General features: G+C 38.9%; 35 non-coding genes across 35 annotated transcripts; all 35 read right to left on the bottom strand.

The window, feature by feature from the left end:
• Positions 1–1,134: 1,134 nt before the first annotated feature.
• TRNAA-AGC (transfer RNA alanine (anticodon AGC)) lies at positions 1,135–1,207 on the bottom strand. Its single transcript has one exon. It is a non-coding gene; the product is annotated as a tRNA-Ala (tRNA).
• A 1,188-nt stretch (positions 1,208–2,395) lies between these two features.
• TRNAK-CUU (transfer RNA lysine (anticodon CUU)) lies at positions 2,396–2,468 on the bottom strand. Its single transcript has one exon. It is a non-coding gene; the product is annotated as a tRNA-Lys (tRNA).
• Positions 2,469–3,239: 771 nt separating this feature from the next.
• On the bottom strand, positions 3,240–3,312 carry TRNAK-CUU (transfer RNA lysine (anticodon CUU)). The gene has a single exon. It is a non-coding gene; the product is annotated as a tRNA-Lys (tRNA).
• Positions 3,313–3,665: 353 nt separating this feature from the next.
• TRNAA-AGC (transfer RNA alanine (anticodon AGC)) lies at positions 3,666–3,738 on the bottom strand. The gene has a single exon. It is a non-coding gene; the product is annotated as a tRNA-Ala (tRNA).
• A 345-nt stretch (positions 3,739–4,083) lies between these two features.
• On the bottom strand, positions 4,084–4,156 carry TRNAK-CUU (transfer RNA lysine (anticodon CUU)). Its single transcript has one exon. It is a non-coding gene; the product is annotated as a tRNA-Lys (tRNA).
• A 771-nt stretch (positions 4,157–4,927) lies between these two features.
• On the bottom strand, positions 4,928–5,000 carry TRNAK-CUU (transfer RNA lysine (anticodon CUU)). Its single transcript has one exon. It is a non-coding gene; the product is annotated as a tRNA-Lys (tRNA).
• Positions 5,001–5,353: 353 nt separating this feature from the next.
• TRNAA-AGC (transfer RNA alanine (anticodon AGC)) lies at positions 5,354–5,426 on the bottom strand. The gene has a single exon. It is a non-coding gene; the product is annotated as a tRNA-Ala (tRNA).
• Positions 5,427–5,771: 345 nt separating this feature from the next.
• TRNAK-CUU (transfer RNA lysine (anticodon CUU)) lies at positions 5,772–5,844 on the bottom strand. The gene has a single exon. It is a non-coding gene; the product is annotated as a tRNA-Lys (tRNA).
• Positions 5,845–6,197: 353 nt separating this feature from the next.
• TRNAA-AGC (transfer RNA alanine (anticodon AGC)) lies at positions 6,198–6,270 on the bottom strand. Its single transcript has one exon. It is a non-coding gene; the product is annotated as a tRNA-Ala (tRNA).
• A 345-nt stretch (positions 6,271–6,615) lies between these two features.
• TRNAK-CUU (transfer RNA lysine (anticodon CUU)) lies at positions 6,616–6,688 on the bottom strand. Its single transcript has one exon. It is a non-coding gene; the product is annotated as a tRNA-Lys (tRNA).
• Positions 6,689–7,459: 771 nt separating this feature from the next.
• TRNAK-CUU (transfer RNA lysine (anticodon CUU)) lies at positions 7,460–7,532 on the bottom strand. Its single transcript has one exon. It is a non-coding gene; the product is annotated as a tRNA-Lys (tRNA).
• A 353-nt stretch (positions 7,533–7,885) lies between these two features.
• Positions 7,886–7,958, bottom strand: TRNAA-AGC (transfer RNA alanine (anticodon AGC)). Its single transcript has one exon. It is a non-coding gene; the product is annotated as a tRNA-Ala (tRNA).
• A 345-nt stretch (positions 7,959–8,303) lies between these two features.
• Positions 8,304–8,376, bottom strand: TRNAK-CUU (transfer RNA lysine (anticodon CUU)). Its single transcript has one exon. It is a non-coding gene; the product is annotated as a tRNA-Lys (tRNA).
• A 353-nt stretch (positions 8,377–8,729) lies between these two features.
• TRNAA-AGC (transfer RNA alanine (anticodon AGC)) lies at positions 8,730–8,802 on the bottom strand. The gene has a single exon. It is a non-coding gene; the product is annotated as a tRNA-Ala (tRNA).
• A 771-nt stretch (positions 8,803–9,573) lies between these two features.
• TRNAA-AGC (transfer RNA alanine (anticodon AGC)) lies at positions 9,574–9,646 on the bottom strand. The gene has a single exon. It is a non-coding gene; the product is annotated as a tRNA-Ala (tRNA).
• Positions 9,647–9,991: 345 nt separating this feature from the next.
• Positions 9,992–10,064, bottom strand: TRNAK-CUU (transfer RNA lysine (anticodon CUU)). Its single transcript has one exon. It is a non-coding gene; the product is annotated as a tRNA-Lys (tRNA).
• A 1,197-nt stretch (positions 10,065–11,261) lies between these two features.
• TRNAA-AGC (transfer RNA alanine (anticodon AGC)) lies at positions 11,262–11,334 on the bottom strand. The gene has a single exon. It is a non-coding gene; the product is annotated as a tRNA-Ala (tRNA).
• Positions 11,335–12,523: 1,189 nt separating this feature from the next.
• TRNAK-CUU (transfer RNA lysine (anticodon CUU)) lies at positions 12,524–12,596 on the bottom strand. The gene has a single exon. It is a non-coding gene; the product is annotated as a tRNA-Lys (tRNA).
• A 771-nt stretch (positions 12,597–13,367) lies between these two features.
• Positions 13,368–13,440, bottom strand: TRNAK-CUU (transfer RNA lysine (anticodon CUU)). The gene has a single exon. It is a non-coding gene; the product is annotated as a tRNA-Lys (tRNA).
• Positions 13,441–13,793: 353 nt separating this feature from the next.
• On the bottom strand, positions 13,794–13,866 carry TRNAA-AGC (transfer RNA alanine (anticodon AGC)). Its single transcript has one exon. It is a non-coding gene; the product is annotated as a tRNA-Ala (tRNA).
• Positions 13,867–14,211: 345 nt separating this feature from the next.
• On the bottom strand, positions 14,212–14,284 carry TRNAK-CUU (transfer RNA lysine (anticodon CUU)). The gene has a single exon. It is a non-coding gene; the product is annotated as a tRNA-Lys (tRNA).
• A 771-nt stretch (positions 14,285–15,055) lies between these two features.
• On the bottom strand, positions 15,056–15,128 carry TRNAK-CUU (transfer RNA lysine (anticodon CUU)). Its single transcript has one exon. It is a non-coding gene; the product is annotated as a tRNA-Lys (tRNA).
• Positions 15,129–15,481: 353 nt separating this feature from the next.
• Positions 15,482–15,554, bottom strand: TRNAA-AGC (transfer RNA alanine (anticodon AGC)). The gene has a single exon. It is a non-coding gene; the product is annotated as a tRNA-Ala (tRNA).
• Positions 15,555–15,899: 345 nt separating this feature from the next.
• TRNAK-CUU (transfer RNA lysine (anticodon CUU)) lies at positions 15,900–15,972 on the bottom strand. The gene has a single exon. It is a non-coding gene; the product is annotated as a tRNA-Lys (tRNA).
• Positions 15,973–16,325: 353 nt separating this feature from the next.
• Positions 16,326–16,398, bottom strand: TRNAA-AGC (transfer RNA alanine (anticodon AGC)). The gene has a single exon. It is a non-coding gene; the product is annotated as a tRNA-Ala (tRNA).
• Positions 16,399–16,743: 345 nt separating this feature from the next.
• On the bottom strand, positions 16,744–16,816 carry TRNAK-CUU (transfer RNA lysine (anticodon CUU)). Its single transcript has one exon. It is a non-coding gene; the product is annotated as a tRNA-Lys (tRNA).
• Positions 16,817–17,587: 771 nt separating this feature from the next.
• On the bottom strand, positions 17,588–17,660 carry TRNAK-CUU (transfer RNA lysine (anticodon CUU)). The gene has a single exon. It is a non-coding gene; the product is annotated as a tRNA-Lys (tRNA).
• A 771-nt stretch (positions 17,661–18,431) lies between these two features.
• Positions 18,432–18,504, bottom strand: TRNAK-CUU (transfer RNA lysine (anticodon CUU)). Its single transcript has one exon. It is a non-coding gene; the product is annotated as a tRNA-Lys (tRNA).
• A 353-nt stretch (positions 18,505–18,857) lies between these two features.
• TRNAA-AGC (transfer RNA alanine (anticodon AGC)) lies at positions 18,858–18,930 on the bottom strand. Its single transcript has one exon. It is a non-coding gene; the product is annotated as a tRNA-Ala (tRNA).
• A 345-nt stretch (positions 18,931–19,275) lies between these two features.
• Positions 19,276–19,348, bottom strand: TRNAK-CUU (transfer RNA lysine (anticodon CUU)). The gene has a single exon. It is a non-coding gene; the product is annotated as a tRNA-Lys (tRNA).
• A 771-nt stretch (positions 19,349–20,119) lies between these two features.
• Positions 20,120–20,192, bottom strand: TRNAK-CUU (transfer RNA lysine (anticodon CUU)). The gene has a single exon. It is a non-coding gene; the product is annotated as a tRNA-Lys (tRNA).
• A 353-nt stretch (positions 20,193–20,545) lies between these two features.
• TRNAA-AGC (transfer RNA alanine (anticodon AGC)) lies at positions 20,546–20,618 on the bottom strand. The gene has a single exon. It is a non-coding gene; the product is annotated as a tRNA-Ala (tRNA).
• Positions 20,619–20,963: 345 nt separating this feature from the next.
• TRNAK-CUU (transfer RNA lysine (anticodon CUU)) lies at positions 20,964–21,036 on the bottom strand. The gene has a single exon. It is a non-coding gene; the product is annotated as a tRNA-Lys (tRNA).
• A 353-nt stretch (positions 21,037–21,389) lies between these two features.
• Positions 21,390–21,462, bottom strand: TRNAA-AGC (transfer RNA alanine (anticodon AGC)). Its single transcript has one exon. It is a non-coding gene; the product is annotated as a tRNA-Ala (tRNA).
• A 345-nt stretch (positions 21,463–21,807) lies between these two features.
• On the bottom strand, positions 21,808–21,880 carry TRNAK-CUU (transfer RNA lysine (anticodon CUU)). Its single transcript has one exon. It is a non-coding gene; the product is annotated as a tRNA-Lys (tRNA).
• Positions 21,881–22,431: the final 551 nt, after the last annotated feature.

The raw sequence follows: 22,431 nt of genomic DNA, 5'->3' as shown, positions 1-22,431 counted from the left end.
CCTCTGCTCTTGTTTTGCAAGGAACTTCACTTTTATACATCCTTCAGAGGAAAGAATGTCAAGTAAAATAAGACGAAATGAAAATGGAAGGTGTGAAATTTTCATTTTGAGATTGCATAAGAAATCAAATTCCTCTCACGTGCTATAGAATACCTAAACACTTTTGATTAAACCACTTTAGTTGTTATAATGACACCAAATTTGAAAGCCATCTGTGACTTTTCTGTTCTTACTCTGCAACAACCATGGCAATTACAAGTTAAAAAGTAAAATGTATGCAAATTTTAGAATGGAGAATGCGGGCATCGATCCCGCTACCTCTCGCATGCGAAGCGAGCGCTCTACCATTTGAGCTAATTCCCCTGTGTGCTCACTCAGCATCATATTTCAAAAGTAACGTTACTGCTGTCCACACTTTATTTTAAGTCTAATTGCCCATAACATGAGTGTTCAGTTCACTCCTAACTGATGCCTTAACTACACCTAGGTGATGTTTTACACTTCAGGTTGGCATGTTTAGTACTTGAATAGGAGTGATATCACTGTATGTTAACCTAGACTCAGGCCCTACCTAATCTTGGAGATACATTTCTCATGAATGAGTAACCAAGGGAGATACAATTTTTAGGAGTTAGTGCATGTCTAATGCAAGATTAATCACCATATTATGAGAGCCAATGCTATCATCCAGCAAAAAATACTCGTTTTCGCCCAACGTGGGGCTCGAACCCACGACCCTGAGATTAAGAGTCTCATGCTCTACCGACTGAGCGAGCCGGGCTCCCACTTAAATATGGTATGCAGACTCATCATTTTTTATTAAGGAAAACTGTTTCTGGATATTCCTCTGCTCTTGTTTTGCAAGGAACTTCACTTTTATACATCCTTCAGAGGAAAGAATGTCAAGTAAAATAAGACGAAATGAAAATGGAAGGTGTGAAATTTTCATTTTGAGATTGCATAAGAAATCAAATTCCTCTCACGTGCTATAGAATACCTAAACACTTTTGATTAAACCACTTTAGTTGTTATAATGACACCAAATTTGAAAGCCATCTGTGACTTTTCTGTTCTTACTCTGCAACAACCATGGCAATTACAAGTTAAAAAGTAAAATGTATGCAAATTTTAGAATGGAGAATGCGGGCATCGATCCCGCTACCTCTCGCATGCTAAGCGAGCGCTCTACCATTTGAGCTAATTCCCCTGTGTGCTCACTCAGCATCACATTTCAAAAGTAACGTTACTGCTGTCCACACTTTATTTTAAGTCTAATTGCCCATAACATGAGTGTTCAGTTCACTTCTAACTGATGCCTTAACTACACCTAGGGGATGTTTTACACTTCAGGTTGGCATGTTTAGTACTTGAATAGAAGTGATATCACTGTATGTTAACCTAGACTCAGGCCCTACCTAATCTTGGAGATACATTTCTCATGAATAAGTAACCAAGGGAGATACAATTTTTAGGAGTTAGTGCATGTCTAATGCAAGATTAATCACCATATTATGAGAGCCAATGCAATCATCCAGCAAAAAATACTCGTTTTCGCCCAACGTGGGGCTTGAACCCACGACCCTGAGATTAAGAGTCTCATGCTCTACCGACTGAGCTAGCCGGGCTCCCACTCAAATATGGTATGCAGACTCATCATTTTTTATTAAGGAAAACCGTTTCTGGATATTCCTCTGCTCTTGTTTTGCAAGGAACTTCACTTTTATACATCCTTCAGAGGAAAGAATGTCAAGTAAAATAAGACGAAATGAAAATGGAAGGTGTGAAATTTTCATTTTGAGATTGCATAAGAAATCAAATTCCTCTCAAGTGCTATAGAATACCTAAACACTTTTGATTAAACCACTTTAGTTGTTATAATGACACCAAATTTGAAAGCCATCTGTGACTTTTCTGTTCTTACTCTGCAACAACCATGGCAATTACAAGTTAAAAAGTAAAATGTATGCAAATTTTAGAATGGAGAATGCCGCATCGATCCCGCTACCTCTCGCATGCTAAGCGAACGCTCTACCATTTGAGCTAATTCCCCTGTGTGCTCACTAAGCATCACATTTCCAAAGTAACGTTACTGCTGTCCACACTTTATTTTAAGTCTAATTGCCCATAACATGAGTGTTCAGTTCACTCTTAACTGATGCCTTAACTACACCTAGGGGATGTTTTACACTTCAGGTTGGCATGTTTAGTACTTGAATAGGAGTGATATCACTGTATGTTAACCTAGACTCAGGCCCTACCTAATCTTGGAGATACATTTCTCATGAATAAGTAACCAAGGGAGATACAATTTTTAGGAGTTAGTGCATGTCTAATGCAAGATTAATCACCATATTATGAGAGCCAATGCAATCATCCAGCAAAAAATACTCATTTTCGCCCAACGTGGGGCTCGAACCCACGACCCTGAGATTAAGAGTCTCATGCTCTACCGACTGAGCTAGCCGGGCTCCCACTCAAATACGGTATGCAGACTCATCATTTTTTATTAAGGAAAACCGTTTCTGGATATTCCTCTGCTCTTGTTTTGCAAGGAACTTCACTTTTATACATCCTTCAGAGGAAAGAATGTCAAGTAAAATAAGACGAAATGAAAATGGAAGGTGTGAAATTTTCATTTTGAGATTGCATAAGAAATCAAATTCCTCTCACGTGCTATAGAATACCTAAACACTTTTGATTAAACCACTTTAGTTGTTATAATGACACCAAATTTGAAAGCCATCTGTGACTTTTCTGTTCTTACTCTGCAACAACCATGGCAATTACAAGGTAAAAAGTAAAATGTATGCAAATTTTAGAATGGAGAATGCGGGCATCGATCCTGCTACCTCTCGCATGCGAAGCGAGCGCTCTACCATTTGAGCTAATTCCCCTGTGTGCTCACTCAGCATCACATTTCAAAAGTAACGTTACTGCTGTCCACACTTTATTTTAAGTCTAATTGCCCATAACATGAGTGTTCAGTTCACTCCTAACTGATGCCTTAACTACACCTAGGTGATGTTTTACACTTCAGGTTGGCATGTTTAGTACTTGAATAGGAGTGATATCACTGTATGTTAACCTAGACTCAGGCCCTACCTAATCTTGGAGATACATTTCTCATGAATGAGTAACCAAGGGAAATACAATTTTTAGGAGTTAGTGCATGTCTAATGCAAGATTAATCACCATATTATGAGAGCCAATGCTATCATCCAGCAAAAAATACTCGTTTTCGCCCAACGTGGGGCTCGAACCCACGACCCTGAGATTAAGAGTCTCATGCTCTACCGACTGAGCTAGCCGGGCTCCCACTTAAATATGGTATGCAGACTCATCATTTTTTATTAAGGAAAACTGTTTCTGGATATTCCTCTGCTCTTGTTTTGCAAGGAACTTCACTTTTATACATCCTTCAGAGGAAAGAATGTCAAGTAAAATAAGACGAAATGAAAATGGAAGGTGTGAAATTTTCATTTTGAGATTGCATAAGAAATCAAATTCCTCTCACGTGCTATAGAATACCTAAACACTTTTGATTAAACCACTTTAGTTGTTATAATGACACCAAATTTGAAAGCCATCTGTGACTTTTCTGTTCTTACTCTGCAACAACCATGGCGATTACAAGTTAAAAAGTAAAATGTATGCAAATTTTAGAATGGAGAATGCGGGCATCGATCCCGCTACCTCTCGCATGCTAAGCGAGCGCTCTACCATTTGAGCTAATTCCCCTGTGTGCTCACTCAGCATCACATTTCAAAAGTAACGTTACTGCTGTCCACACTTTATTTTAAGTCTAATTGCCCATAACATGAGTGTTCAGTTCACTTCTAACTGATGCCTTAACTACACCTAGGGGATGTTTTACACTTCAGGTTGGCATGTTTAGTACTTGAATAGGAGTGATATCACTGTATGTTAACCTAGACTCAGGCCCTACCTAATCTTGGAGATACATTTCTCATGAATAAGTAACCAAGGGAGATACAATTTTTAGGAGTTAGTGCATGTCTAATGCAAGATTAATCACCATATTATGAGAGCCAATGCAATCATCCAGCAAAAAATACTCGTTTTCGCCCAACGTGGGGCTCGAACCCACGACCCTGAGATTAAGAGTCTCATGCTCTACCGACTGAGCTAGCCGGGCTCCCACTCAAATATGGTATGCAGACTCATCATTTTTTATTAAGGAAAACCGTTTCTGGATATTCCTCTGCTCTTGTTTTGCAAGGAACTTCACTTTTATACATCCTTCAGAGGAAAGAATGTCAAGTAAAATAAGACGAAATGAAAATGGAAGGTGTGAAATTTTCATTTTGAGATTGCATAAGAAATCAAATTCCTCTCACGTGCTATAGAATACCTAAACACTTTTGATTAAACCACTTTAGTTGTTATAATGACACCAAATTTGAAAGCCATCTGTGACTTTTCTGTTCTTACTCTGCAACAACCATGGCAATTACAAGTTAAAAAGTAAAATGTATGCAAATTTTAGAATGGAGAATGCGGGCATCGATCCCACTACCTCTCGCATGCTAAGCGAACGCTCTACCATTTGAGCTAATTCCCCTGTGTGCTCACTAAGCATCACATTTCCAAAGTAACGTTACTGCTGTCCACACTTTATTTTAAGTCTAATTGCCCATAACATGAGTGTTCAGTTCACTCTTAACTGATGCCTTAACTACACCTAGGGGATGTTTTACACTTCAGGTTGGCATGTTTAGTACTTGAATAGGAGTGATATCACTGTATGTTAACCTAGACTCAGGCCCTACCTAATCTTGGAGATACATTTCTCATGAATAAGTAACCAAGGGAGATACAATTTTTAGGAGTTAGTGCATGTCTAATGCAAGATTAATCACCATATTATGAGAGCCAATGCAATCATCCAGCAAAAAATACTCATTTTCGCCCAACGTGGGGCTCGAACCCACGACCCTGAGATTAAGAGTCTCATGCTCTACCGACTGAGCTAGCCGGGCTCCCACTCAAATACGGTATGCAGACTCATCATTTTTTATTAAGGAAAACCGTTTCTGGATATTCCTCTGCTCTTGTTTTGCAAGGAACTTCACTTTTATACATCCTTCAGAGGAAAGAATGTCAAGTAAAATAAGACGAAATGAAAATGGAAGGTGTGAAATTTTCATTTTGAGATTGCATAAGAAATCAAATTCCTCTCACGTGCTATAGAATACCTAAACACTTTTGATTAAACCACTTTAGTTGTTATAATGACACCAAATTTGAAAGCCATCTGTGACTTTTCTGTTCTTACTCTGCAACAACCATGGCAATTACAAGTTAAAAAGTAAAATGTTTGCAAATTTTAGAATGGAGAATGCGGGCATCGATCCCGCTACCTCTCGCATGCTAAGCGAGCGCTCTACCATTTGAGCTAATTCCCCTGTGTGCTCACTAAGCATCACATTTCAAAAGTAACGTTACTGCTGTCCACACTTTATTTTAAGTCTAATTGCCCATAACATGAGTGTTCAGTTCACTCCTAACTGATGCCTTAACTACACCTAGGGGATGTTTTACACTTCAGGTTGGCATGTTTAGTACTTGAATAGGAGTGATATCACTGTATGTTAACCTAGACTCAGGCCCTACCTAATCTTGGAGATACATTTCTCATGAATGAGTAACCAAGGGAGATACAATTTTTAGGAGTTAGTGCATGTCTAATGCAAGATTAATCACCATATTATGAGAGCCAATGCTATCATCCAGCAAAAAATACTCGTTTTCGCCCAACGTGGGGCTCGAACCCACGACCCTGAGATTAAGAGTCTCATGCTCTACCGACTGAGCTAGCCGGGCTCCCACTTAAATATGGTATGCAGACTCATCATTTTTTATTAAGGAAAACCGTTTCTGGATATTCCTCTGCTCTTGTTTTGCAAGGAACTTCACTTTTATACATCCTTCAGAGGAAAGAATGTCAAGTTAAATAAGACGAAATGAAAATGGAAGGTGTGAAATTTTCATTTTGAGATTGCATAAGAAATCAAATTCCTCTCACGTGCTATAGAATACCTAAACACTTTTGATTAAACCACTTTAGTTGTTATAATGACACCAAATTTGAAAGCCATCTGTGACTTTTCTGTTCTTACTCTGCAACAACCATGGCAATTACAAGTTAAAAAGTAAAATGTATGCAAATTTTAGAATGGAGAATGCGGGCATCGATCCCGCTACCTCTCGCATGCTAAGCGAGCGCTCTACCATTTGAGCTAATTCCCCTGTGTGCTCACTCAGCATCACATTTCAAAAGTAACGTTACTGCTGTCCACACTTTATTTTAAGTCTAATTGCCCATAACATGAGTGTTCAGTTCACTCCTAACTGATGCCTTAACTACACCTAGGGGATGTTTTACACTTCAGGTTGGCATGTTTAGTACTTGAATAGGAGTGATATCACTGTATGTTAACCTAGACTCAGGCCCTACCTAATCTTGGAGATACATTTCTCATGAATAAGTAACCAAGGGAGATACAATTTTTAGGAGTTAGTGCATGTCTAATGCAAGATTAATCACCATATTATGAGAGCCAATGCAATCATCCAGCAAAAAATACTCGTTTTCGCCCAACGTGGGGCTCGAACCCACGACCCTGAGATTAAGAGTCTCATGCTCTACCGACTGAGCTAGCCGGGCTCCCACTCAAATATGGTATGCAGACTCATCATTTTTTATTAAGGAAAACCGTTTCTGGATATTCCTCTGCTCTTGTTTTGCAAGGAACTTCACTTTTATACATCCTTCAGAGGAAAGAATGTCAAGTAAAATAAGACGAAATGAAAATGGAAGGTGTGAAATTTTCATTTTGAGATTGCATAAGAAATCAAATTCCTCTCACGTGCTATAGAATACCTAAACACTTTTGATTAAACCACTTTAGTTGTTATAATGACACCAAATTTGAAAGCCATCTGTGACTTTTCTGTTCTTACTCTGCAACAACCATGGCAATTACAAGTTAAAAAGTAAAATGTATGCAAATTTTAGAATGGAGAATGCGGGCATCGATCCCACTACCTCTCGCATGCTAAGCGAACGCTCTACCATTTGAGCTAATTCCCCTGTGTGCTCACTAAGCATCACATTTCCAAAGTAACGTTACTGCTGTCCACACTTTATTTTAAGTTTAATTGCCCATAACATGAGTGTTCAGTTCACTCTTAACTGATGCCTTAACTACACCTAGGGGATGTTTTACACTTCAGGTTGGCATGTTTAGTACTTGAATAGGAGTGATATCACTGTATGTTAACCTAGACTCAGGCCCTACCTAATCTTGGAGATACATTTCTCATGAATAAGTAACCAAGGGAGATACAATTTTTAGGAGTTAGTGCATGTCTAATGCAAGATTAATCACCATATTATGAGAGCCAATGCAATCATCCAGCAAAAAATACTCATTTTCGCCCAACGTGGGGCTCGAACCCACGACCCTGAGATTAAGAGTCTCATGCTCTACCGACTGAGCTAGCCGGGCTCCCACTCAAATACGGTATGCAGACTCATCATTTTTTATTAAGGAAAACCGTTTCTGGATATTCCTCTGCTCTTGTTTTGCAAGGAACTTCACTTTTATACATCCTTCAGAGGAAAGAATGTCAAGTAAAATAAGACGAAATGAAAATGGAAGGTGTGAAATTTTCATTTTGAGATTGCATAAGAAATCAAATTCCTCTCACGTGCTATAGAATACCTAAACACTTTTGATTAAACCACTTTAGTTGTTATAATGACACCAAATTTGAAAGCCATCTGTGACTTTTCTGTTCTTACTCTGCAACAACCATGGCAATTACAAGTTAAAAAGTAAAATGTTTGCAAATTTTAGAATGGAGAATGCGGGCATCGATCCCGCTACCTCTCGCATGCTAAGCGAGCGCTCTACCATTTGAGCTAATTCCCCTGTGTGCTCACTAAGCATCACATTTCAAAAGTAACGTTACTGCTGTCCACACTTTATTTTAAGTCTAATTGCCCATAACATGAGTGTTCAGTTCACTCCTAACTGATGCCTTAACTACACCTAGGGGATGTTTTACACTTCAGGTTGGCATGTTTAGTACTTGAATAGGAGTGATATCACTGTATGTTAACCTAGACTCAGGCCCTACCTAATCTTGGAGATACATTTCTCATGAATGAGTAACCAAGGGAGATACAATTTTTAGGAGTTAGTGCATGTCTAATGCAAGATTAATCACCATATTATGAGAGCCAATGCTATCATCCAGCAAAAAATACTCGTTTTCGCCCAACGTGGGGCTCGAACCCACGACCCTGAGATTAAGAGTCTCATGCTCTACCGACTGAGCTAGCCGGGCTCCCACTTAAATATGGTATGCAGACTCATCATTTTTTATTAAGGAAAACCGTTTCTGGATATTCCTCTGCTCTTGTTTTGCAAGGAACTTCACTTTTATACATCCTTCAGAGGAAAGAATGTCAAGTTAAATAAGACGAAATGAAAATGGAAGGTGTGAAATTTTCATTTTGAGATTGCATAAGAAATCAAATTCCTCTCACGTGCTATAGAATACCTAAACACTTTTGATTAAACCACTTTAGTTGTTATAATGACACCAAATTTGAAAGCCATCTGTGACTTTTCTGTTCTTACTCTGCAACAACCATGGCAATTACAAGTTAAAAAGTAAAATGTATGCAAATTTTAGAATGGAGAATGCGGGCATCGATCCCGCTACCTCTCGCATGCTAAGCGAGCGCTCTACCATTTGAGCTAATTCCCCTGTGTGCTCACTCAGCATCACATTTCAAAAGTAACGTTACTGCTGTCCACACTTTATTTTAAGTCTAATTGCCCATAACATGAGTGTTCAGTTCACTCCTAACTGATGCCTTAACTACACCTAGGGGATGTTTTACACTTCAGGTTGGCATGTTTAGTACTTGAATAGGAGTGATATCACTGTATGTTAACCTAGACTCAGGCCCTACCTAATCTTGGAGATACATTTCTCATGAATAAGTAACCAAGGGAGATACAATTTTTAGGAGTTAGTGCATGTCTAATGCAAGATTAATCACCATATTATGAGAGCCAATGCAATCATCCAGCAAAAAATACTCGTTTTCGCCCAACTTGGGGCTCGAACCCACGACCCTGAGATTAAGAGTCTCATGCTCTACCGACTGAGCTAGCCGGGCTCCCACTCAAATATGGTATGCAGACTCATCATTTTTTATTAAGGAAAACCGTTTCTGGATATTCCTCTGCTCTTGTTTTGCAAGGAACTTCACTTTTATACATCCTTCAGAGGAAAGAATGTCAAGTAAAATAAGACGAAATGAAAATGGAAGGTGTGAAATTTTCATTTTGAGATTGCATAAGAAATCAAATTCCTCTCACGTGCTATAGAATACCTAAACACTTTTGATTAAACCACTTTAGTTGTTATAATGACACCAAATTTGAAAGCCATCTGTGACTTTTCTGTTCTTACTCTGCAACAACCATGGCAATTACAAGTTAAAAAGTAAAATGTATGCAAATTTTAGAATGGAGAATGCGGGCATCGATCCCGCTACCTCTCGCATGCTAAGCGAGCGCTCTACCATTTGAGCTAATTCCCCTGTGTGCTCACTAAGCATCACATTTCCAAAGTAACGTTACTGCTGTCCACACTTTATTTTAAGTCTAATTGCCCATAACATGAGTGTTCAGTTCACTCCTAACTGATGCCTTAACTACACCTAGGGGATGTTTTACACTTCAGGTTGGCATGTTTAGTACTTGAATAGGAGTGATATCACTGTATGTTAACCTAGACTCAGGCCCTACCTAATCTTGGAGATACATTTCTCATGAATGAGTAACCAAGGGAGATACAATTTTTAGGAGTTAGTGCATGTCTAATGCAAGATTAATCACCATATTATGAGAGCCAATGCTATCATCCAGCAAAAAATACTCGTTTTCGCCCAACGTGGGGCTCGAACCCACGACCCTGAGATTAAGAGTCTCATGCTCTACCGACTGAGCTAGCCGGGCTCCCACTTAAATATGGTATGCAGACTCATCATTTTTTATTAAGGAAAACTGTTTCTGGATATTCCTCTGCTCTTGTTTTGCAAGGAACTTCACTTTTATACATCCTTCAGAGGAAAGAATGTCAAGTAAAATAAGACGAAATGAAAATGGAAGGTGTGAAATTTTCATTTTGAGATTGCATAAGAAATCAAATTCCTCTCACGTGCTATAGAATACCTAAACACTTTTGATTAAACCACTTTAGTTGTTATAATGACACCAAATTTGAAAGCCATCTGTGACTTTTCTGTTCTTACTCTGCAACAACCATGGCAATTACAAGTTAAAAAGTAAAATGTATGCAAATTTTAGAATGGAGAATGCGGGCATCGATCCCGCTACCTCTCGCATGCGAAGCGAGCGCTCTACCATTTGAGCTAATTCCCCTGTGTGCTCACTCAGCATCACATTTCAAAAGTAACGTTACTGCTGTCCACACTTTATTTTAAGTCTAATTGCCCATAACATGAGTGTTCAGTTCACTCCTAACTGATGCCTTAACTACACCTAGGTGATGTTTTACACTTCAGGTTGGCATGTTTAGTACTTGAATAGGAGTGATATCACTGTATGTTAACCTAGACTCAGGCCCTACCTAATCTTGGAGATACATTTCTCATGAATGAGTAACCAAGGGAGATACAATTTTTAGGAGTTAGAGCATGTCTAATGCAAGATTAATCACCATATTATGAGAGCCAATGCTATCATCCAGCAAAAAATACTCGTTTTCGCCCAACGTGGGGCTCGAACCCACGACCCTGAGATTAAGAGTCTCATGCTCTACCGACTGAGCGAGCCGGGCTCCCACTTAAATATGGTATGCAGACTCATCATTTTTTATTAAGGAAAACTGTTTCTGGATATTCCTCTGCTCTTGTTTTGCAAGGAACTTCACTTTTATACATCCTTCAGAGGAAAGAATGTCAAGTAAAATAAGACGAAATGAAAATGGAAGGTGTGAAATTTTCATTTTGAGATTGCATAAGAAATCAAATTCCTCTCACGTGCTATAGAATACCTAAACACTTTTGATTAAACCACTTTAGTTGTTATAATGACACCAAATTTGAAAGCCATCTGTGACTTTTCTGTTCTTACTCTGCAACAACCATGGCAATTACAAGTTAAAAAGTAAAATGTATGCAAATTTTAGAATGGAGAATGCGGGCATCGATCCCGCTACCTCTCGCATGCTAAGCGAGCGCTCTACCATTTGAGCTAATTCCCCTGTGTACTCACTCAGCATCACATTTCAAAAGTAACGTTACTGCTGTCCACACTTTATTTTAAGTCTAATTGCCCATAACATGAGTGTTCAGTTCACTTCTAACTGATGCCTTAACTACACCTAGGGGATGTTTTACACTTCAGGTTGGCATGTTTAGTACTTGAATAGAAGTGATATCACTGTATGTTAACCTAGACTCAGGCCCTACCTAATCTTGGAGATACATTTCTCATGAATAAGTAACCAAGGGAGATACAATTTTTAGGAGTTAGTGCATGTCTAATGCAAGATTAATCACCATATTATGAGAGCCAATGCAATCATCCAGCAAAAAATACTCGTTTTCGCCCAACGTGGGGCTTGAACCCACGACCCTGAGATTAAGAGTCTCATGCTCTACCGACTGAGCTAGCCGGGCTCCCACTCAAATATGGTATGCAGACTCATCATTTTTTATTAAGGAAAACCGTTTCTGGATATTCCTCTGCTCTTGTTTTGCAAGGAACTTCACTTTTATACATCCTTCAGAGGAAAGAATGTCAAGTAAAATAAGACGAAATGAAAATGGAAGGTGTGAAATTTTCATTTTGAGATTGCATAAGAAATCAAATTCCTCTCAAGTGCTATAGAATACCTAAACACTTTTGATTAAACCACTTTAGTTGTTATAATGACACCAAATTTGAAAGCCATCTGTGACTTTTCTGTTCTTACTCTGCAACAACCATGGCAATTACAAGTTAAAAAGTAAAATGTATGCAAATTTTAGAATGGAGAATGCGGGCATCGATCCCGCTACCTCTCGCATGCTAAGCGAACGCTCTACCATTTGAGCTAATTCCCCTGTGTGCTCACTAAGCATCACATTTCCAAAGTAACGTTACTGCTGTCCACACTTTATTTTAAGTCTAATTGCCCATAACATGAGTGTTCAGTTCACTCTTAACTGATGCCTTAACTACACCTAGGGGATGTTTTACACTTCAGGTTGGCATGTTTAGTACTTGAATAGGAGTGATATCACTGTATGTTAACCTAGACTCAGGCCCTACCTAATCTTGGAGATACATTTCTCATGAATAAGTAACCAAGGGAGATACAATTTTTAGGAGTTAGTGCATGTCTAATGCAAGATTAATCACCATATTATGAGAGCCAATGCAATCATCCAGCAAAAAATACTCATTTTCGCCCAACGTGGGGCTCGAACCCACGACCCTGAGATTAAGAGTCTCATGCTCTACCGACTGAGCTAGCCGGGCTCCCACTCAAATACGGTATGCAGACTCATCATTTTTTATTAAGGAAAACCGTTTCTGGATATTCCTCTGCTCTTGTTTTGCAAGGAACTTCACTTTTATACATCCTTCAGAGGAAAGAATGTCAAGTAAAATAAGACGAAATGAAAATGGAAGGTGTGAAATTTTCATTTTGAGATTGCATAAGAAATCAAATTCCTCTCACGTGCTATAGAATACCTAAACACTTTTGATTAAACCACTTTAGTTGTTATAATGACACCAAATTTGAAAGCCATCTGTGACTTTTCTGTTCTTACTCTGCAACAACCATGGCAATTACAAGGTAAAAAGTAAAATGTATGCAAATTTTAGAATGGAGAATGCGGGCATCGATCCTGCTACCTCTCGCATGCGAAGCGAGCGCTCTACCATTTGAGCTAATTCCCCTGTGTGCTCACTCAGCATCACATTTCAAAAGTAACGTTACTGCTGTCCACACTTTATTTTAAGTCTAATTGCCCATAACATGAGTGTTCAGTTCACTCCTAACTGATGCCTTAACTACACCTAGGTGATGTTTTACACTTCAGGTTGGCATGTTTAGTACTTGAATAGGAGTGATATCACTGTATGTTAACCTAGACTCAGGCCCTACCTAATCTTGGAGATACATTTCTCATGAATGAGTAACCAAGGGAAATACAATTTTTAGGAGTTAGTGCATGTCTAATGCAAGATTAATCACCATATTATGAGAGCCAATGCTATCATCCAGCAAAAAATACTCGTTTTCGCCCAACGTGGGGCTCGAACCCACGACCCTGAGATTAAGAGTCTCATGCTCTACCGACTGAGCTAGCCGGGCTCCCACTTAAATATGGTATGCAGACTCATCATTTTTTATTAAGGAAAACTGTTTCTGGATATTCCTCTGCTCTTGTTTTGCAAGGAACTTCACTTTTATACATCCTTCAGAGGAAAGAATGTCAAGTAAAATAAGACGAAATGAAAATGGAAGGTGTGAAATTTTCATTTTGAGATTGCATAAGAAATCAAATTCCTCTCACGTGCTATAGAATACCTAAACACTTTTGATTAAACCACTTTAGTTGTTATAATGACACCAAATTTGAAAGCCATCTGTGACTTTTCTGTTCTTACTCTGCAACAACCATGGCAATTACAAGTTAAAAAGTAAAATGTATGCAAATTTTAGAATGGAGAATGCGGGCATCGATCCCGCTACCTCTCGCATGCTAAGCGAGCGCTCTACCATTTGAGCTAATTCCCCTGTGTGCTCACTCAGCATCACATTTCAAAAGTAACGTTACTGCTGTCCACACTTTATTTTAAGTCTAATTGCCCATAACATGAGTGTTCAGTTCACTTCTAACTGATGCCTTAACTACACCTAGGGGATGTTTTACACTTCAGGTTGGCATGTTTAGTACTTGAATAGGAGTGATATCACTGTATGTTAACCTAGACTCAGGCCCTACCTAATCTTGGAGATACATTTCTCATGAATAAGTAACCAAGGGAGATACAATTTTTAGGAGTTAGTGCATGTCTAATGCAAGATTAATCACCATATTATGAGAGCCAATGCAATCATCCAGCAAAAAATACTCGTTTTCGCCCAACGTGGGGCTCGAACCCACGACCCTGAGATTAAGAGTCTCATGCTCTACCGACTGAGCTAGCCGGGCTCCCACTCAAATATGGTATGCAGACTCATCATTTTTTATTAAGGAAAACCGTTTCTGGATATTCCTCTGCTCTTGTTTTGCAAGGAACTTCACTTTTATACATCCTTCAGAGGAAAGAATGTCAAGTAAAATAAGACGAAATGAAAATGGAAGGTGTGAAATTTTCATTTTGAGATTGCATAAGAAATCAAATTCCTCTCACGTGCTATAGAATACCTAAACACTTTTGATTAAACCACTTTAGTTGTTATAATGACACCAAATTTGAAAGCCATCTGTGACTTTTCTGTTCTTACTCTGCAACAACCATGGCAATTACAAGTTAAAAAGTAAAATGTATGCAAATTTTAGAATGGAGAATGCGGGCATCGATCCCACTACCTCTCGCATGCTAAGCGAACGCTCTACCATTTGAGCTAATTCCCCTGTGTGCTCACTAAGCATCACATTTCCAAAGTAACGTTACTGCTGTCCACACTTTATTTTAAGTCTAATTGCCCATAACATGAGTGTTCAGTTCACTCTTAACTGATGCCTTAACTACACCTAGGGGATGTTTTACACTTCAGGTTGGCATGTTTAGTACTTGAATAGGAGTGATATCACTGTATGTTAACCTAGACTCAGGCCCTACCTAATCTTGGAGATACATTTCTCATGAATAAGTAACCAAGGGAGATACAATTTTTAGGAGTTAGTGCATGTCTAATGCAAGATTAATCACCATATTATGAGAGCCAATGCAATCATCCAGCAAAAAATACTCATTTTCGCCCAACGTGGGGCTCGAACCCACGACCCTGAGATTAAGAGTCTCATGCTCTACCGACTGAGCTAGCCGGGCTCCCACTCAAATACGGTATGCAGACTCATCATTTTTTATTAAGGAAAACCGTTTCTGGATATTCCTCTGCTCTTGTTTTGCAAGGAACTTCACTTTTATACATCCTTCAGAGGAAAGAATGTCAAGTAAAATAAGACGAAATGAAAATGGAAGGTGTGAAATTTTCATTTTGAGATTGCATAAGAAATCAAATTCCTCTCACGTGCTATAGAATACCTAAACACTTTTGATTAAACCACTTTAGTTGTTATAATGACACCAAATTTGAAAGCCATCTGTGACTTTTCTGTTCTTACTCTGCAACAACCATGGCAATTACAAGTTAAAAAGTAAAATGTTTGCAAATTTTAGAATGGAGAATGCGGGCATCGATCCCGCTACCTCTCGCATGCTAAGCGAGCGCTCTACCATTTGAGCTAATTCCCCTGTGTGCTCACTAAGCATCACATTTCAAAAGTAACGTTACTGCTGTCCACACTTTATTTTAAGTCTAATTGCCCATAACATGAGTGTTCAGTTCACTCCTAACTGATGCCTTAACTACACCTAGGGGATGTTTTACACTTCAGGTTGGCATGTTTAGTACTTGAATAGGAGTGATATCACTGTATGTTAACCTAGACTCAGGCCCTACCTAATCTTGGAGATACATTTCTCATGAATGAGTAACCAAGGGAGATACAATTTTTAGGAGTTAGTGCATGTCTAATGCAAGATTAATCACCATATTATGAGAGCCAATGCTATCATCCAGCAAAAAATACTCGTTTTCGCCCAACGTGGGGCTCGAACCCACGACCCTGAGATTAAGAGTCTCATGCTCTACCGACTGAGCTAGCCGGGCTCCCACTTAAATATGGTATGCAGACTCATCATTTTTTATTAAGGAAAACCGTTTCTGGATATTCCTCTGCTCTTGTTTTGCAAGGAACTTCACTTTTATACATCCTTCAGAGGAAAGAATGTCAAGTTAAATAAGACGAAATGAAAATGGAAGGTGTGAAATTTTCATTTTGAGATTGCATAAGAAATCAAATTCCTCTCACGTGCTATAGAATACCTAAACACTTTTGATTAAACCACTTTAGTTGTTATAATGACACCAAATTTGAAAGCCATCTGTGACTTTTCTGTTCTTACTCTGCAACAACCATGGCAATTACAAGTTAAAAAGTAAAATGTATGCAAATTTTAGAATGGAGAATGCGGGCATCGATCCCGCTACCTCTCGCATGCTAAGCGAGCGCTCTACCATTTGAGCTAATTCCCCTGTGTGCTCACTCAGCATCACATTTCAAAAGTAACGTTACTGCTGTCCACACTTTATTTTAAGTCTAATTGCCCATAACATGAGTGTTCAGTTCACTCCTAACTGATGCCTTAACTACACCTAGGGGATGTTTTACACTTCAGGTTGGCATGTTTAGTACTTGAATAGGAGTGATATCACTGTATGTTAACCTAGACTCAGGCCCTACCTAATCTTGGAGATACATTTCTCATGAATAAGTAACCAAGGGAGATACAATTTTTAGGAGTTAGTGCATGTCTAATGCAAGATTAATCACCATATTATGAGAGCCAATGCAATCATCCAGCAAAAAATACTCGTTTTCGCCCAACGTGGGGCTCGAACCCACGACCCTGAGATTAAGAGTCTCATGCTCTACCGACTGAGCTAGCCGGGCTCCCACTCAAATATGGTATGCAGACTCATCATTTTTTATTAAGGAAAACCGTTTCTGGATATTCCTCTGCTCTTGTTTTGCAAGGAACTTCACTTTTATACATCCTTCAGAGGAAAGAATGTCAAGTAAAATAAGACGAAATGAAAATGGAAGGTGTGAAATTTTCATTTTGAGATTGCATAAGAAATCAAATTCCTCTCACGTGCTATAGAATACCTAAACACTTTTGATTAAACCACTTTAGTTGTTATAATGACACCAAATTTGAAAGCCATCTGTGACTTTTCTGTTCTTACTCTGCAACAACCATGGCAATTACAAGTTAAAAAGTAAAATGTATGCAAATTTTAGAATGGAGAATGCGGGCATCGATCCCACTACCTCTCGCATGCTAAGCGAACGCTCTACCATTTGAGCTAATTCCCCTGTGTGCTCACTAAGCATCACATTTCCAAAGTAACGTTACTGCTGTCCACACTTTATTTTAAGTCTAATTGCCCATAACATGAGTGTTCAGTTCACTCTTAACTGATGCCTTAACTACACCTAGGGGATGTTTTACACTTCAGGTTGGCATGTTTAGTACTTGAATAGGAGTGATATCACTGTATGTTAACCTAGACTCAGGCCCTACCTAATCTTGGAGATACATTTCTCATGAATAAGTAACCAAGGGAGATACAATTTTTAGGAGTTAGTGCATGTCTAATGCAAGATTAATCACCATATTATGAGAGCCAATGCAATCATCCAGCAAAAAATACTCATTTTCGCCCAACGTGGGGCTCGAACCCACGACCCTGAGATTAAGAGTCTCATGCTCTACCGACTGAGCTAGCCGGGCTCCCACTCAAATACGGTATGCAGACTCATCATTTTTTATTAAGGAAAACCGTTTCTGGATATTCCTCTGCTCTTGTTTTGCAAGGAACTTCACTTTTATACATCCTTCAGAGGAAAGAATGTCAAGTAAAATAAGACGAAATGAAAATGGAAGGTGTGAAATTTTCATTTTGAGATTGCATAAGAAATCAAATTCCTCTCACGTGCTATAGAATACCTAAACACTTTTGATTAAACCACTTTAGTTGTTATAATGACACCAAATTTGAAAGCCATCTGTGACTTTTCTGTTCTTACTCTGCAACAACCATGGCAATTACAAGGTAAAAAGTAAAATGTATGCAAATTTTAGAATGGAGAATGCGGGCATCGATCCTGCTACCTCTCGCATGCGAAGCGAGCGCTCTACCATTTGAGCTAATTCCCCTGTGTGCTCACTCAGCATCACATTTCAAAAGTAACGTTACTGCTGTCCACACTTTATTTTAAGTCTAATTGCCCATAACATGAGTGTTCAGTTCACTCCTAACTGATGCCTTAACTACACCTAGGTGATGTTTTACACTTCAGGTTGGCATGTTTAGTACTTGAATAGGAGTGATATCACTGTATGTTAACCTAGACTCAGGCCCTACCTAATCTTGGAGATACATTTCTCATGAATGAGTAACCAAGGGAAATACAATTTTTAGGAGTTAGTGCATGTCTAATGCAAGATTAATCACCATATTATGAGAGCCAATGCTATCATCCAGCAAAAAATACTCGTTTTCGCCCAACGTGGGGCTCGAACCCACGACCCTGAGATTAAGAGTCTCATGCTCTACCGACTGAGCTAGCCGGGCTCCCACTTAAATATGGTATGCAGACTCATCATTTTTTATTAAGGAAAACTGTTTCTGGATATTCCTCTGCTCTTGTTTTGCAAGGAACTTCACTTTTATACATCCTTCAGAGGAAAGAATGTCAAGTAAAATAAGACGAAATGAAAATGGAAGGTGTGAAATTTTCATTTTGAGATTGCATAAGAAATCAAATTCCTCTCACGTGCTATAGAATACCTAAACACTTTTGATTAAACCACTTTAGTTGTTATAATGACACCAAATTTGAAAGCCATCTGTGACTTTTCTGTTCTTACTCTGCAACAACCATGGCAATTACAAGTTAAAAAGTAAAATGTATGCAAATTTTAGAATGGAGAATGCGGGCATCGATCCCGCTACCTCTCGCATGCTAAGCGAGCGCTCTACCATTTGAGCTAATTCCCCTGTGTGCTCACTCAGCATCACATTTCAAAAGTAACGTTACTGCTGTCCACACTTTATTTTAAGTCTAATTGCCCATAACATGAGTGTTCAGTTCACTTCTAACTGATGCCTTAACTACACCTAGGGGATGTTTTACACTTCAGGTTGGCATGTTTAGTACTTGAATAGGAGTGATATCACTGTATGTTAACCTAGACTCAGGCCCTACCTAATCTTGGAGATACATTTCTCATGAATAAGTAACCAAGGGAGATACAATTTTTAGGAGTTAGTGCATGTCTAATGCAAGATTAATCACCATATTATGAGAGCCAATGCAATCATCCAGCAAAAAATACTCGTTTTCGCCCAACGTGGGGCTCGAACCCACGACCCTGAGATTAAGAGTCTCATGCTCTACCGACTGAGCTAGCCGGGCTCCCACTCAAATATGGTATGCAGACTCATCATTTTTTATTAAGGAAAACCGTTTCTGGATATTCCTCTGCTCTTGTTTTGCAAGGAACTTCACTTTTATACATCCTTCAGAGGAAAGAATGTCAAGTAAAATAAGACGAAATGAAAATGGAAGGTGTGAAATTTTCATTTTGAGATTGCATAAGAAATCAAATTCCTCTCACGTGCTATAGAATACCTAAACACTTTTGATTAAACCACTTTAGTTGTTATAATGACACCAAATTTGAAAGCCATCTGTGACTTTTCTGTTCTTACTCTGCAACAACCATGGCAATTACAAGTTAAAAAGTAAAATGTATGCAAATTTTAGAATGGAGAATGCGGGCATCGATCCCACTACCTCTCGCATGCTAAGCGAACGCTCTACCATTTGAGCTAATTCCCCTGTGTGCTCACTAAGCATCACATTTCCAAAGTAACGTTACTGCTGTCCACACTTTATTTTAAGTCTAATTGCCCATAACATGAGTGTTCAGTTCACTCTTAACTGATGCCTTAACTACACCTAGGGGATGTTTTACACTTCAGGTTGGCATGTTTAGTACTTGAATAGGAGTGATATCACTGTATGTTAACCTAGACTCAGGCCCTACCTAATCTTGGAGATACATTTCTCATGAATAAGTAACCAAGGGAGATACAATTTTTAGGAGTTAGTGCATGTCTAATGCAAGATTAATCACCATATTATGAGAGCCAATGCAATCATCCAGCAAAAAATACTCATTTTCGCCCAACGTGGGGCTCGAACCCACGACCCTGAGATTAAGAGTCTCATGCTCTACCGACTGAGCTAGCCGGGCTCCCACTCAAATACGGTATGCAGACTCATCATTTTTTATTAAGGAAAACCGTTTCTGGATATTCCTCTGCTCTTGTTTTGCAAGGAACTTCACTTTTATACATCCTTCAGAGGAAAGAATGTCAAGTAAAATAAGACGAAATGAAAATGGAAGGTGTGAAATTTTCATTTTGAGATTGCATAAGAAATCAAATTCCTCTCACGTGCTATAGAATACCTAAACACTTTTGATTAAACCACTTTAGTTGTTATAATGACACCAAATTTGAAAGCCATCTGTGACTTTTCTGTTCTTACTCTGCAACAACCATGGCAATTACAAGTTAAAAAGTAAAATGTTTGCAAATTTTAGAATGGAGAATGCGGGCATCGATCCCGCTACCTCTCGCATGCTAAGCGAGCGCTCTACCATTTGAGCTAATTCCCCTGTGTGCTCACTAAGCATCACATTTCAAAAGTAACGTTACTGCTGTCCACACTTTATTTTAAGTCTAATTGCCCATAACATGAGTGTTCAGTTCACTCCTAACTGATGCCTTAACTACACCTAGGGGATGTTTTACACTTCAGGTTGGCATGTTTAGTACTTGAATAGGAGTGATATCACTGTATGTTAACCTAGACTCAGGCCCTACCTAATCTTGGAGATACATTTCTCATGAATGAGTAACCAAGGGAGATACAATTTTTAGGAGTTAGTGCATGTCTAATGCAAGATTAATCACCATATTATGAGAGCCAATGCTATCATCCAGCAAAAAATACTCGTTTTCGCCCAACGTGGGGCTCGAACCCACGACCCTGAGATTAAGAGTCTCATGCTCTACCGACTGAGCTAGCCGGGCTCCCACTTAAATATGGTATGCAGACTCATCATTTTTTATTAAGGAAAACCGTTTCTGGATATTCCTCTGCTCTTGTTTTGCAAGGAACTTCACTTTTATACATCCTTCAGAGGAAAGAATGTCAAGTTAAATAAGACGAAATGAAAATGGAAGGTGTGAAATTTTCATTTTGAGATTGCATAAGAAATCAAATTCCTCTCACGTGCTATAGAATACCTAAACACTTTTGATTAAACCACTTTAGTTGTTATAATGACACCAAATTTGAAAGCCATCTGTGACTTTTCTGTTCTTACTCTGCAACAACCATGGCAATTACAAGTTAAAAAGTAAAATGTATGCAAATTTTAGAATGGAGAATGCGGGCATCGATCCCGCTACCTCTCGCATGCTAAGCGAGCGCTCTACCATTTGAGCTAATTCCCCTGTGTGCTCACTCAGCATCACATTTCAAAAGTAACGTTACTGCTGTCCACACTTTATTTTAAGTCTAATTGCCCATAACATGAGTGTTCAGTTCACTCCTAACTGATGCCTTAACTACACCTAGGGGATGTTTTACACTTCAGGTTGGCATGTTTAGTACTTGAATAGGAGTGATATCACTGTATGTTAACCTAGACTCAGGCCCTACCTAATCTTGGAGATACATTTCTCATGAATAAGTAACCAAGGGAGATACAATTTTTAGGAGTTAGTGCATGTCTAATGCAAGATTAATCACCATATTATGAGAGCCAATGCAATCATCCAGCAAAAAATACTCGTTTTCGCCCAACGTGGGGCTCGAACCCACGACCCTGAGATTAAGAGTCTCATGCTCTACCGACTGAGCTAGCCGGGCTCCCACTCAAATATGGTATGCAGACTCATCATTTTTTATTAAGGAAAACCGTTTCTGGATATTCCTCTGCTCTTGTTTTGCAAGGAACTTCACTTTTATACATCCTTCAGAGGAAAGAATGTCAAGTAAAATAAGACGAAATGAAAATGGAAGGTGTGAAATTTTCATTTTGAGATTGCATAAGAAATCAAATTCCTCTCACGTGCTATAGAATACCTAAACACTTTTGATTAAACCACTTTAGTTGTTATAATGACACCAAATTTGAAAGCCATCTGTGACTTTTCTGTTCTTACTCTGCAACAACCATGGCAATTACAAGTTAAAAAGTAAAATGTATGCAAATTTTAGAATGGAGAATGCGGGCATCGATCCCACTACCTCTCGCATGCTAAGCGAACGCTCTACCATTTGAGCTAATTCCCCTGTGTGCTCACTAAGCATCACATTTCCAAAGTAACGTTACTGCTGTCCACACTTTATTTTAAGTCTAATTGCCCATAACATGAGTGTTCAGTTCACTCTTAACTGATGCCTTAACTACACCTAGG

This window comes from Triturus cristatus, chromosome 4_1 (assembly GCF_964204655.1).
Source record: "Triturus cristatus chromosome 4_1, aTriCri1.1, whole genome shotgun sequence".
Taxonomy (NCBI): Eukaryota; Metazoa; Chordata; class Amphibia; order Caudata; family Salamandridae; genus Triturus; species Triturus cristatus.
The sequence above is the reverse complement of the archived record's forward strand: the minus strand, read 5'-3'. Positions and strand labels throughout refer to the sequence as shown.